The sequence below is a fragment of the Pithys albifrons genome, chromosome 2 (genome assembly GCF_047495875.1).
Source record: "Pithys albifrons albifrons isolate INPA30051 chromosome 2, PitAlb_v1, whole genome shotgun sequence".
Lineage (NCBI taxonomy): Eukaryota > Metazoa > Chordata > Aves > Passeriformes > Thamnophilidae > Pithys > Pithys albifrons.
In genome coordinates, this window is record NC_092459.1 from 117,925,934 (window position 1) to 117,938,714 (window position 12,781).

Genomic DNA, 12,781 nt, shown 5'->3' on the forward strand with positions numbered 1-12,781 from the left:
GGAGGCCGGAAAAGGCGTGATCCAACAATGGACCCACCACAGATCACACAGACCCTCCGCCCCCGGAGCAACAGGAAACTGTTAAATGCTCTTTTACTGTAAAGGAGGAAACTCCTCCACGGCGAGCAGGGCTTTGACCCACATTGTGCTCCCAGACTTCCATGGAAAAGCTTTGGGTGGGGAGCAGGGGGACGTTTCGGGGTGCTTGGTGCCACAATGTAGGATAATGGTGCCCTGGTACCATTCCAGCAGCAAATCCTTCTTGGATTTGGGTTTTTTTGGTGTTGTTTATTATTTTCCAGGGGGATTTCCAAGGGGATCCTGCGCCCTGTGCTTGTGCAGAATGAGTTTTCCTGGAGCTGAGGGGTGGCTTTGAACACTGTCCTGGTGCTGCTGAGCCCACCTGCCTCCATCGTCCTCCCTCCCAAATCCCACGGATCCCACAGATTTGGGATCACAGCCTCGGCACAAAGTTATTTTAATCGATTTGCCTAAGAAGCCAAATTCCCATTTTCCCTCCAGCAAAGTTCTCCAGATGGTTCATTCTAAAATATCCAACACCTCCACTCCGAGACAGCATCAAACGTTATTTAAATGGGTAAAACTCCATCCCAGCCTCAAAAAATTGGTTTTTCCAGGTGAAATCCAAAGCTTTCCCTGTGGGTTTATTGCACACACACCTTGAGCTGGCACCTGGGTGTGGATTTTATTTCTCTCTGACAGAAACCTGCCCTATATAATATATATTTCATATATATTTTATTTATCACCAGTATTTCCCACCCCAAGGCTCATCCTGCTACACTGAATTTTCCAGCAAAATCCAGCTGGTACTGGCTGGTCTTTCCCTGTCTCCAACTGAAAAATCCACCCTGGAATGTGGCCAAAAGTGTTAAAAATGTCTTGTTCTTCTCTGCTCAAACTGAAAATCCAAAGAAATGGAGTGCTGGGCTGAACAGACTGTGGGGAGGGTTTTTATCACCTTTTGTGTTTTTTTTGTTTTTTTTTTTTAGTTTTAAATCTTTTCCTGAAAAAAGAGACTTTTTTGTTTTTTAATGAAATATTTGAAGGGTAAAATGTCAGGCAAATATCCTTTGAATGTGTATTAGATAAGTTTATTTATTTTAAGATATTTATGATATATTTATTTTAATATTTATTTATCTACCTACCTCTTTCTTTCTTTCTTTCTTTCTTTCTTTCTTTCTTTCTTTCTTTCTTTCTTTCTTTCTTTCTTTCTTTCTTTCTTTCTTTCTTTCTTTCTTTCTTTCTTTCTTTCTTTCTTTCTTTCTTTCTTTCTTTCTTTCTTTCTTTCTTTCTTTCTTTCTTTCTTTCTTTCTTTCTTTCTTTCTTTCTTTCTTTCTTTCTTTCTTTCTTTCTTTCTTTCTTTTCATTTTTGTACATTACATTATAAGATATTTATTATTATGTATCATAGTATATCATTTTATGTATAGTATGATATATGTGTTATATATTATACTGCTATATAATATAAATTACATTTAATATATATTTACATTGTATTGTGCATATCATATATTATGTCATTTATTATGTATCATATGGTCTATATTGTTATACAGCACCACATATAATATATTATATTAATAGATTAACATATATTTAAATCGCTTTAATATATAATACTATTATATTAATATATGGTAGGTTATATAATATATTATATAGTATTATATTACTCTATTTCATTAGATGTATAAAAATACACTTCAAATATATGTTAAAATGCACTTTGAATATATATTAGATGTTATATATGTTGTATATGTCATATATGTTATATATTATATGTTATGTATGTTATGTTATATAGAATATAAATTATACATTTACGCTGAATATGACATTGTTTATAATATAATATATATTATATTACAATACATAATAAATAATATATATTATATATTATAATATATTATTAGATATTATAATATATATTACAATTATATATTATTATATATAATATATACAATATTTAGCATATATAATAATAATATATAATATATTATATATTATAATATATTATTAGATATTATAATATATAATATTATAATTATATATTATTATATATATAATATATACAATATTTAGCATATTTGGATATTTTCAGCTTTATTATTTATATTTTAATACAACACTATGTCTTATATAGTATTATATTAATACATTGTTATATGACCCTACATTTAATATATGAAATATTCTTATATTACTCTAATTAATTAAATAGCTATTAAAATTACATGCGAGCTCAGCAGAAGACCCCAGAGCCTCTTGCATCCCAAATTCCTTACTCTTTGAGGGATCTCAATTTCATTCCCATTTAATTGAAGAAATCCAATTAAATTGGCAATTTGAATTTAAAAATAAAAGGTGGAGACATTAAATCCTATTCTGGGGGGTTGCTGCTTCCAGTTCCACGGCATATCCCGCCCTTCCTCCGGGTAAATATCTATCCATGGAATATCCTGCCCTTCCTCTGGGTAAATATCCGTCCTCTTCAGCTTCTACTTCCAGAAAGAGTTGACAGAAAATGAGCAGAATCCAACGAAATTCCAGTCTGGCTGTGGAGCAACACGAGGGTTCTGCAGAACATCCCAGGGGATTGGGATGCTCCAGGAGCTCCAGGCAAAGGGCACCATCCCAAACCTCAGAGTTTTTCCCTGATTTCCAACTCTGGCATCACCCACTGCTCTCTGAAACCAGGGAAGAGGCATCTGGAATGGGGTATTTTCAGGAGTATTAACAGATTTTTCCCAGAAAACTCTCTCTTTCAATGCCCATCCCAGGGAGAGACATCCCAAATTCCAGTGGGACAGCTGGGAATCCCCTTGTTCCTTGAGGCTGGGAACACCCTAATTCCCTGGAGAGCACAGAGGGGAGGATACACCTGGCATCGGGCTGGGTCTGGACAGAGAATCCCAGAATATCCCTGGATAGTCCGTGTTGGAAGGGACCTTTGGCATCCAACCCCCTGCCCTGCCATGGGACTGAGTCTGGACACAGAATCCCAGAATATCCCTGGATAATCCGGGTTGGAAGGGACCTTTGGCATCCAACCCCCTGCCCTGCCATGGGACTGAGTCTGGACACAGAATCCCAGAATATCCCTGGATAATTCGGGTTGGAAGGGACCTTTGGCATCCAACCCCCTGCCCTGCCATGGGCAGGGACACGTTGGGGTTGGATGCCAACTGGTCCCTTCCAACCCCGAATCTCTCCCCAGGCGCACTATTCTGGGCTTCTGTGTCCACGACTACAGATCCCCAGTTTGGGCAGGGCAGGGATTTCCTGGCAGAACACCCGGCTCCTTTTGCTGCGGGAAGCGGGATCGGCGGGAACACCACACCTTGGGGAGGGCCCGCAGCTCGCACCGCGCCGGGCACACCCTCCGCCTCTGGGGCCGCATCCTCAGCTCCAGGAGGGGCAAAACCACAGCCTGGTGCCCTCAGCCCTTCCCAGAGATCCTGTGCGGACCCACACCTGCATCCCAGGGAAGGAGCTGGCGCTGGGCTCCCAAAAACCTGCTGAATTCCCAAGGAAAAGGGAATAAAGCTACTTTTTAACACCACGTTTGGGTACTCCCCGCTCCCCGTGGGAATGGGATGCTTCCCTCCCAAACCTCAGCAGATCCTGCGCCTCCTGGATCCAGGGAGCAGGGAAAAGCCGGGCCCAGGGGCGCTGCAGGAACTCTCTGGATGTGCTTTTTGCTGGCTCAGCAGCGGGACAGCCACAGCCACCCCCCGCCCTGGAGGATGTCACCCCCACCCTTCCCGTTGGGAAGCTGCCGGATGGGATGGGATGGGATGGGATGGAATGGGATGCTCCTCTGCAGCCACAAAGAAGCTTTCCTTTTTTTCCCTTCCAGATTGCCTGACGAAATAGGGACGGGGACACACGTGGAAGCTTCTCCCGAGTGTGCCAGGCGGGATTTGGGATTAGGGAGGAGCCACAGGGAGCCTGGAGGGTAGGGGATGTTATTCCATGCAAGGCAGGGAGGCCTCGGGCAGCTTTTTAGGGGGAAAAAAAAAAGAGGAGAGAAAAAAAGACAAACTGATTTTCCTGATATTGTTTTGCCCCTCTAAAGGAAATTCCAGGACTGGGAACCTTCAGGCAAACAATGAGCAGGGCTGGGGGTGAAGGTGGGCTGGTCCTGAGGACCCATCCCAGGTTTTTTTGGACAAGGTTCCCACCCTGTTGTGGGTGGAGAAGGGGTGCCCCACTGCTGGCACCCACCCCACTGCCCACAGCCCATCCATGACTATTTTAGCAGCCAGTTTAGGAGCAGCTGTGGTTGCCCCATCCCTGGAAGTGCTCAAGGTCACCTTGGATGGGCTTGGAGCAACCTGGGATAGTGGAAGGTGTCCTTGACCATGGCCAGGGGTCACCTGGATGGTCTTGCAGGTCCTTCCCACCCAAACCAGGTCTCCTCCAGCATATTGGCCATGTCCAGATGGGAATTTCAATGGCATTGTGGGCATCAGCACTGAGATCCATGGGCTGGGTGCTCACTGGAATGATGTTTCTATTTTTTCCTGGTCTCTCTTCCAGCTGGAAGTTATTAAGTCCTTAAAGCACAATAAATTACCCCAAAACTGTGCCTCCCTGCAGTTGGGCTGTGATTAATTTGTGCAGAGAGTTGGAGCCAAACTCCTGCCCGTGGCTTTCCTCCTTCCCTTCCAGCACCTTCCCAAACTTAGGGAAGGGCAGCTGGATGGGAATTGCTGGGATATCCAGTTCCTTGGGTCCATCCAATGGGAGCTGCTTTATTCCCTGTTTTGTGCTGGAAAAAAGAGCAGCTGGTAGGAAAAAGGAGTGGAAAAAATAAATTTAGAACTTATTCCATTTTATACTAAATAACTTCCTTTTCATACTAAATTTAATTTAATGTCAACTTTATTTGTATAGTGAATAAGTTTATTCTATTTTCTATTAAAATATATTTAATATGTTACTATAGAATATATTAATGTATATTTAATATATCTATCTTTAGGGAGCAGATTCCCAAGCCTGGGAAGCCTCTGCTCCTCCTCACAGAGCAGCATCTCCCATCTGATATTCCTTAGATTCTCATTAGAAATTCCTTAGGCCCTGAGTACCAGCAGGACCCAAACTTCATGGATCAATTCCCATTGGGAACAGTCCATTTTTTAAGGGAATAAACCACTTGCTCAGTGTTCCCTAAGTCTGTCCCTCTCATGCCCATGTCCTTGTCCTTCCCATATTTTCCTCGCTCGTGGATCCAATTTCTTCCTTTCCATCTGAGTTCGCTCAGGATTGCAAAGGAATAAATAAGCCCTGGTGATTTGTGTGACCTCATCCCCAAATCCTCCTTTGGACAGAGTGTTTGAGTTCATTTGTACGTCCCTCCAGCTCAGAGGAATGAAGGGAACGTGTCTTTCCCTGTCTATCCATCTGCATGAGAGCCAGAGGGACCACAGGGACCCCCATCCCTCTTTTCAGGGTGGCTGTGGCAGAGCCCCCAAACTCCCACTCCCCTGGAACTCTCCAGAGCCTCCAGACCCATTTTTTCCCTCTCAGATCAGCACATTTTTGGGAGGAGGGTGAAGAAAAGCAAAATGAGCCATACCCAGAATAAAAAAAAAAGGAAGAAAATAAACCCCCTGCTTGTATTTCAGATTTCTGACAACATTCCAGCCGAGCTGGAAAGAAAACAACCCCAGGGTTCAATGCCTGCAAAAAAAAAAAAAAAAAAAAAAGCTGGATTTGCTGACCAGGGCAAAGCACCTTCCTCTGGCTGTGGGGAGAGGAGGGGCCGGATCCCTCCCTCTCTCCCTCCCAGAAAACTCCACTTATCAAACAGCCTGACTGATTTCAGCTGAATCAGAGCAATTCCTGGCAGGCAGCGAGAGGTTCCTCCAGGAAAACATTCTGGGGCCAGCACGTCGTCTCAGCTCCACTGTCAGTGCCATTCCTGGGATCCTTCCTCCTCACTCCAAGGAATTTGGGGTTGGTTTTCTGATGGATCACAACATGATAATCCTATTGTCAGGACCAGGATTTGTCTGGGAGAAAGAAATCCAACCCCATTTGAGGGTGCTCTGGAAGCTTCTGCTTTCTTCCCACTCCCTATGAACATCCATAGAATCCTGGAACATCCTGAGTAGGAAGAGATCCACAAGGATCCTTGAGGCCAACTCCTAAAGCTTAATCTTTGGATTCCCCTCAATTCCACCCTCAGGTGCTTCCCTGCCATGCCCAGATCCCAACCTCAGAGCCTGCTCCACTGCCAAGGGAAAAGCGGGATTTGCTCAGTGCATTCCTGACATGCTGCAGCTCCCAGGGAAGCTGCAGATCCGGAATCAGCAGTTTTGGGGACTTAAGATCTATTTTTAGGAAGCCTCGAAGTCAACCACTTCCAAGGAAACAGTCCTGGGGTTTAAGTGGGATCTGGTTTTCCCCGTCCCAGGTTTTAAGTGGGACACGGTTTTCCCTGTGCCCAAGGGGCTGGTTTAGCTCCCTTAGCCCGAGTTTGGCTGCAATACAGTTAATTTTCCCCTTTATCCCCTTATCCCGATGCAGGGAAATCCCATCCCGGTTCTGTCCTGCTCCCCCTCCATGCCTGGATCCAAAATTCCCAGCCTAGCAAGGGTGGGAAAACAGGAGCCTGTGGATGCTGTGGGAACAGCTGGGGGTTAATAAACACCTAAATGGGGGCTCCTTACATGGGATTTTCCTGCATTTAAAGGATTCCAGGGGCCCTTCCCTGTGGGACGAGGATGGGATGAGTGCTGGGGAAACAGTTTATCCCGTGCTGTTTTCCCGGTGGTTTCTCCTAAGGGCTCTGGGTGCCCTGGGCCTGTGCTCTGCTGCAGAGGAATCCGGGATGACCTTGGAAAAGTCCCTTCTCCTGTTGCCTCCAGGCTTTTTGTTTCCCCACCAGGATGATGGATTTGCCTTTGATTTGCATTTCTTCTGCATCTCATCATCATCCCGGTGCTGTTGCAACGACACCCCTCTGCTTTCTGCCCTGCCTGCTGTTCCGTGTCCTTGGAAGGGCTGGGAGTCTCCCAAAGCTGCTTTTCCACCCTCTGCAGGATAAACACGGACACTGAGGCTGTTCCCTCCCTCCTTCCACAGTGCCAGGCACAAACATCACCTCACCGCGGTGCTGCTTTGATGCTGATGCATCTCATGCAGGGAAAAAAATGTTTGGTGGGATTGGGATGGGAATGTAGGTCCCCTACGGACATTCCCTGCCTGCGACCCCTCGATCCTGTGTTTTCTCTCCAAATCCTGTCAGGTTTGTGTCCAAGCCAAACGAGGAAGGTGCTGAGAGGAGCCACATGGATAATGGAGTGAGAGGAGAGACGGCGAAGCTGCTGCTGCCCCCGATTGTCACATTAAGGCTGGAATGGAACAGCTGGAGGGAGGGAAAAGGGTCTGGAAGGGGGGACCGGGATGCTGGAGAAGGGGATGATGCTTTAGTTGGCAAAACGAGGTGATGCCGCCCCCCCTTTCCAGGTAAACCCCCCGTGAATCCCTTTGGATGAGGCTTTTCCACACCTTGGATCTTCCCTGAGCCTCGTGACGCTTCCTGGGGACAGTCAGGAGCAGGAATCCATGGATTTCACACAATCCCACAGTGGTTTGAATTGGAAGGGACTTAAAGAGCATCTCGTTCCACCCCGCTCCGCCACGGGCTGTTCCCAAATTTCCCTGCCTGCTGCCCCCCTTCTGTTCCTCGGCTTCCCGAGGAGAGCCCGAACCGTGGATATCTGCTGCCCTCTCCTGCCTGGGAGCCACCAAATCCCGGGATTTGGGATGCTTCGAGGGGTTCTCTTATTCTTATGCTCTAGGCTTTAATGCTGATTAAAATCTCCCAGTCATTCCCAATAAGGAAAATCGATCATTTAAGAAGAGTGGGAAAAGGTACTGACCTATATAAAAATTCATTTTCCCTTCCAATTCCACCATGTTTTTGGGAGATGTGGGAAAACTTCACCTTGAATTAGGAACAGGTTATTGGCCTAAACCTGACTGGGACCTGTTGGCAACTTCCACTCAGCTGTTACCAACTTATTTTCCAGGAAAAAAAGTAAATTTAAACTTTTCAACACTTTTTCTCCCTTAAGTTTGGGATTTCTTTTATCTCATGGGGAAAATCTGTTTTCAGGAATGCAACTAATTTTTGGGAATAAAGGTAATAACAAAACACTCTGTGTAGCTTATTAATATAATATAATATAATATAATATAATATAATATATAACATAACATAATATAATATAGTATATAACATAATATAATATATAACATAATATAAATTTACATAATTTACATATAATATATTATAGTATATTATAATTTAGATAATATATATTTATATAATTTATACATAATATACTGTAAACATCTTAATATATTATAATGTATTATAATTTTAGATAATATATATTTATATAATTTATAAATAAGCAAATATATAAAATTTAAAATATAGGCGAGATGTTTTGGGAGAATCCTTGGCCTGTCCATCCCTGGATGAGCGATAAGAAAAAAAAGGGATTTATTTACTTTGTGTATTCATTAAGTGAATATCCGCAAGGAACGAAGGAAGCCTGGAAGGCTGATAATGCTTTGGGTGTGAGTTCCCTTTGCTCCGTGGCTCCCTGGGATGGAGCTTCCTGGTGTTTTATCCCCAGAATTCTCTACCCATGGCTGTGTTTGCCGTCCCCGTGGTGGCGTTATCCCTGAGGAAAGGGGAGCCGGAGGTCAGGGCTGTGCTGTCGCACCTTCCCGGGGCGGGCCGGGGCGGGTAGTTGGGCTGAGCCGGGCACTGTTTGCCCTGTCTGGGAATCACAGTGGCCTCCCTTATTCCTGCGCTGGCCGCTGGCCCGGCCGCTCCCGGGCGCTGGCACACACTGCGGCGTTTCACAGCGCCGCTCAATGCCCCTGTGTGTGCCCCTCCAGCGTTCCCACCTCCGGCTGCCGGCGCGGGATGGGCACAGCCAGGGGGTGTCCCCAAACCTCCACCATCCCGCGCTGGGAAGGGGGGATAAGGTGGGTCGGGTTGGGGCTGGAGCGGTGGCCAAGGAACACAGGACGCGTCTGGGAGCGAGCTCCGGCCAGCGCCCATCCAGCTGCTCCGGCCCGATGCCTCTCACGTCCTCCCCTATAGCGGGCTGGGAGACGTGGCAGGGGCTGCGGGAGGCCCTGGGAAGTGGGATATCCTGCCTGTATCCCAGCCTTTCCTTCCCAAAGCCTGCGGGGTGGAGCTCAGCCCTCGCTGGGACCCGTCCTCAAGGTGGGAGTTCGTTTGCACTCACCAAAGTGAAGGGTTTGGTTCCCAATTCCCTCTGCGTGCCCAAATCTGGGATTTATGGCCATGGAGCTTACAAAAAATTCCCCTCAGGAAGCAGGGAAGAGGCAGCAGGAAGGGACCCTCCTGTCACCTGAATCCCAAGGATTTCCAGGGCTGATTCCCACAGGAGTTTTAAAGTTAAGGGAAGACACTTCCATGCAAGAAGCAAAAGTTGGATTTATTGGAACTCCAGCAATAGGAAGGACCTCCTGAATCCACATCACCCCAAACCAGACCAACGTTTTAACCTGAGGAGCTGAGGATGGAGAGGGGAGGAATTCAGTGAATTATCCATTGCCCTGCTCCAGTCTGATCCCAGCAACGAGGGTCCTTGGCTCCCAAGGAATTTGGGGGTGATGAGGCAATTCCCCCCTGTCCCTTTGCCATAAACTTGCTGGAGAAATGTCTCCCAGGTTTGGAGGAAGGAAAACTGTTGGAGAGGATGTACAGGGTGCAAAATCCTAATTAATATTTAAACAGCACGGTGGAATTTGTGTAAATCCTGCTGGATTAAATGGCAATGGATGAGCTTGGATTGCCAATGCACAGCCAAGCTGTGCAGAAATGCAGGGACCAAAGGAGTGCTGGGAAGCTCCAGATCCAGCGGGATTTGGGCCAAATGCTGCTGTACAGGGAATAGGGTGTTCTATCCCAGAACTGAGAGAAAGGGGAAAAACTGGGAACAGATGACATTGGGAATAGGTGAAAGTCACAGGCAATAATTTTGTGTAATATGTGAAATTTCCCTTAATATTCCAAAATAATATTCTAAAATAATATTACAAATTAATGTTTCAAATTAATATTCCGAATCCATATTCCAAATTAATATTCTAAATTCATATTACACATTAATATTCCAAATTAATATCCCAAATTAATATTCCAAATTAATATTCTAAATTCATATTCCAAATTAATACTCCAAATTCACTTTCCAAATTCGTATTCCAAATTAATATTCCAAACTAATACTACAAATTCATATTCCAAATTAATATTCCAAATTCATATTTCCAAATTCATATTCCAAATTAATATTCTAAATTCATATTACACATTAATATTCCAAATTAATATCCCAAATTAATATTCCAAATTAATACTCCAAATTCATTGTCCAAATTAATATTCCAAATTAATACTCCAAATTAACATGAATACCCTCAATATTCCCAGTTTTCCCCTGAGGTCCTGTGTTCCCCATCTGTGGTTGCAGCTCCTTGGGGTGCCTTTCCTGCAGGGTATTTCTGGGAAGAGCAGGCTGAAGGCAGGACAGAGGGATGCATTTATCCTCCCCAAATCCGGGATGACATCACTCCCCGCTCCCTCACACCATATTAATTAACTGCACCTTATTTTGGAGTGCTGCATCCTGAGGCTTTGCCGTTTCCTATGGGCTCCTCGAGGTTTCCTGCCTGCCAGGATGGAGGCACAGGGAATTTTTCTGGCAGGGCACAGCTGAAACCCGGCTGGGGTTGAAAAGAGCCCAGAAATAGCAAACCTGGAGCAGCTCTGCCCAAACCACTCCGGTGGGAGGAAACCAGGGAGCCGGGAAGCATCTCCATGCTCCAAGGTGGGACAGTGACCACGGGGTGGGCTGTGACACCTGGATGTCCTGGCTGGTGGGATATGCCTTGCTGGGAAGCTGCTCCTTATTTTAATTCCTGTATTTATTGATTTTCCTGCTCAGGCAGATGGATTCTCCCCTTTTCCATCCATCCCTACCCTGGATCACCATCGAGGGGAAAAGAGGCTGCCACACTTTCTCCAGGGTGCCTGGAAAAGGGACCCAGCTGTGCATTGCATTTTTCCTGGGTGAGGAAACCTCCCCTTTGCTTCCCAGAGTCTGGCACTGGTGCAGGGAAGCTGCTGCCACCTCCAAACCGTTTGCAAACAGCTCCTGTTTGCTCAGCAAAACGCTGGGAAAGGCAGAAATCCGATTTCCTTTCCATGTTTACTGCCCTCAGGTTTAGCCCCCAGCACTGAGAGCCCCATCCTGAATTGTCTCCTTTCAAGGTGGGCACAGTTTTTCCCAGTTTTCCAGGAGTGATTTCCCCTTAAACCCACCTTTCCCTGCTTGGCTTTCCCTCCACACTGACCAGGTGGGGAAGAACCACCCATGTTGTTTCCACTGGTGCAGACTGGGCTGGAGGCTGCATCCTCCTTGTTTTCCCAGGGGAAATCATCCCACTGGGATCCCTCTGGAAGCCCCTGAGCCTGGGAATGTGCTGAAATCCATGGTGGCAGTGGAGCTGCACGTTGACTCTGAGTTCCACTTGCTGTATGAACAGCTGGAGGAAAAATAACTCCCAGCTTCCATCGCTAGTGCCCTACCTGAGGAAATGTTTTTTCCTGCCTGGAGTCAGGATCTGGCAGCTGGGAGAGCAGAAAGAGCTGCTGTTTGCCCAAGCAAACAACTGTGGCTGTGCTGGATGCTCCCAGCTCTCCCATTCCCCCTCAGCATCCCCGGCCTGGGAAGGGCTCTCCTGGTGGATCTCCAGCTTTCCACAGGGCATTCAGCACCCCCAGGGGAGGATGGTGTGGTCCGGGGGTCCTCCTGCTGTCCCTGTGCAGCAGCTTCTGCCAGGGGGTTGGGAAGGCCAGCAATTCCCAAAATAGCTTTTTGCACCTTGGTTTTTTCCCTGTGATGTGGTACCTTCAAGCCACAAACCTCCTGATCCCGGAGGCCAAGGGGAATGTGCAGGATAAATCTCATCCTCTGGCTGCTGCTCCCAGTCCAACACCCTCTGTGAGCCAGCTCAGCTTGTTGGTCCAGCAGGAAACAATCCCTGTCAGGAAAAGGTGGATTTTCTGCTGGTTTAGGGACCTGGAGCTGGGCTGGTGGGGAAAGGAGAGGAGTAAAATCCAAAAGCAGAGCCAGGAATATTCTGGCAGCAGCCACAGTTCCAGTTATCCAGATGGGCAGCACAGTCCAGTGGGAAGGGCAGGATTTTAAGGATTGGATCATCCTGGCCCTGCTAACGGGCCTGGCTTCTCCACACATCAATTCCAACAGGATGCTCCACAGCTGGGAATGTGCCAGGAGGTGCTAATACAGATTGTTGCAATAATGCAACAACTGGTATATAAATTTGGGAATGCTTCCCTAAAAAATATCACCCTAATCCTAAAAAAAATGGCATTTCTGGGGAGTTTGAATTCGCCCAAACCCTGTGAAATTCCAAAGGGCTATGGGAAGAAAATCTCTGCCAAAGGAAGGGAAGCCTCTTTTCCTCCTCCTTGCTTTTATCTGTGGGAGGAACAAATAAAAACAAGGGAGCAGGGAAGGGGAAGGATGATGCAAGGGGCAGGAGCCGGGGATCTGAGCCGTGTTATTATGGAGAAAATGACCTGGCACTGAAAGAATTAAAATAATGTCACTGCTGTTTGCTCTGGCTCATGTTTAATCCTCCCGTCACCCTGACA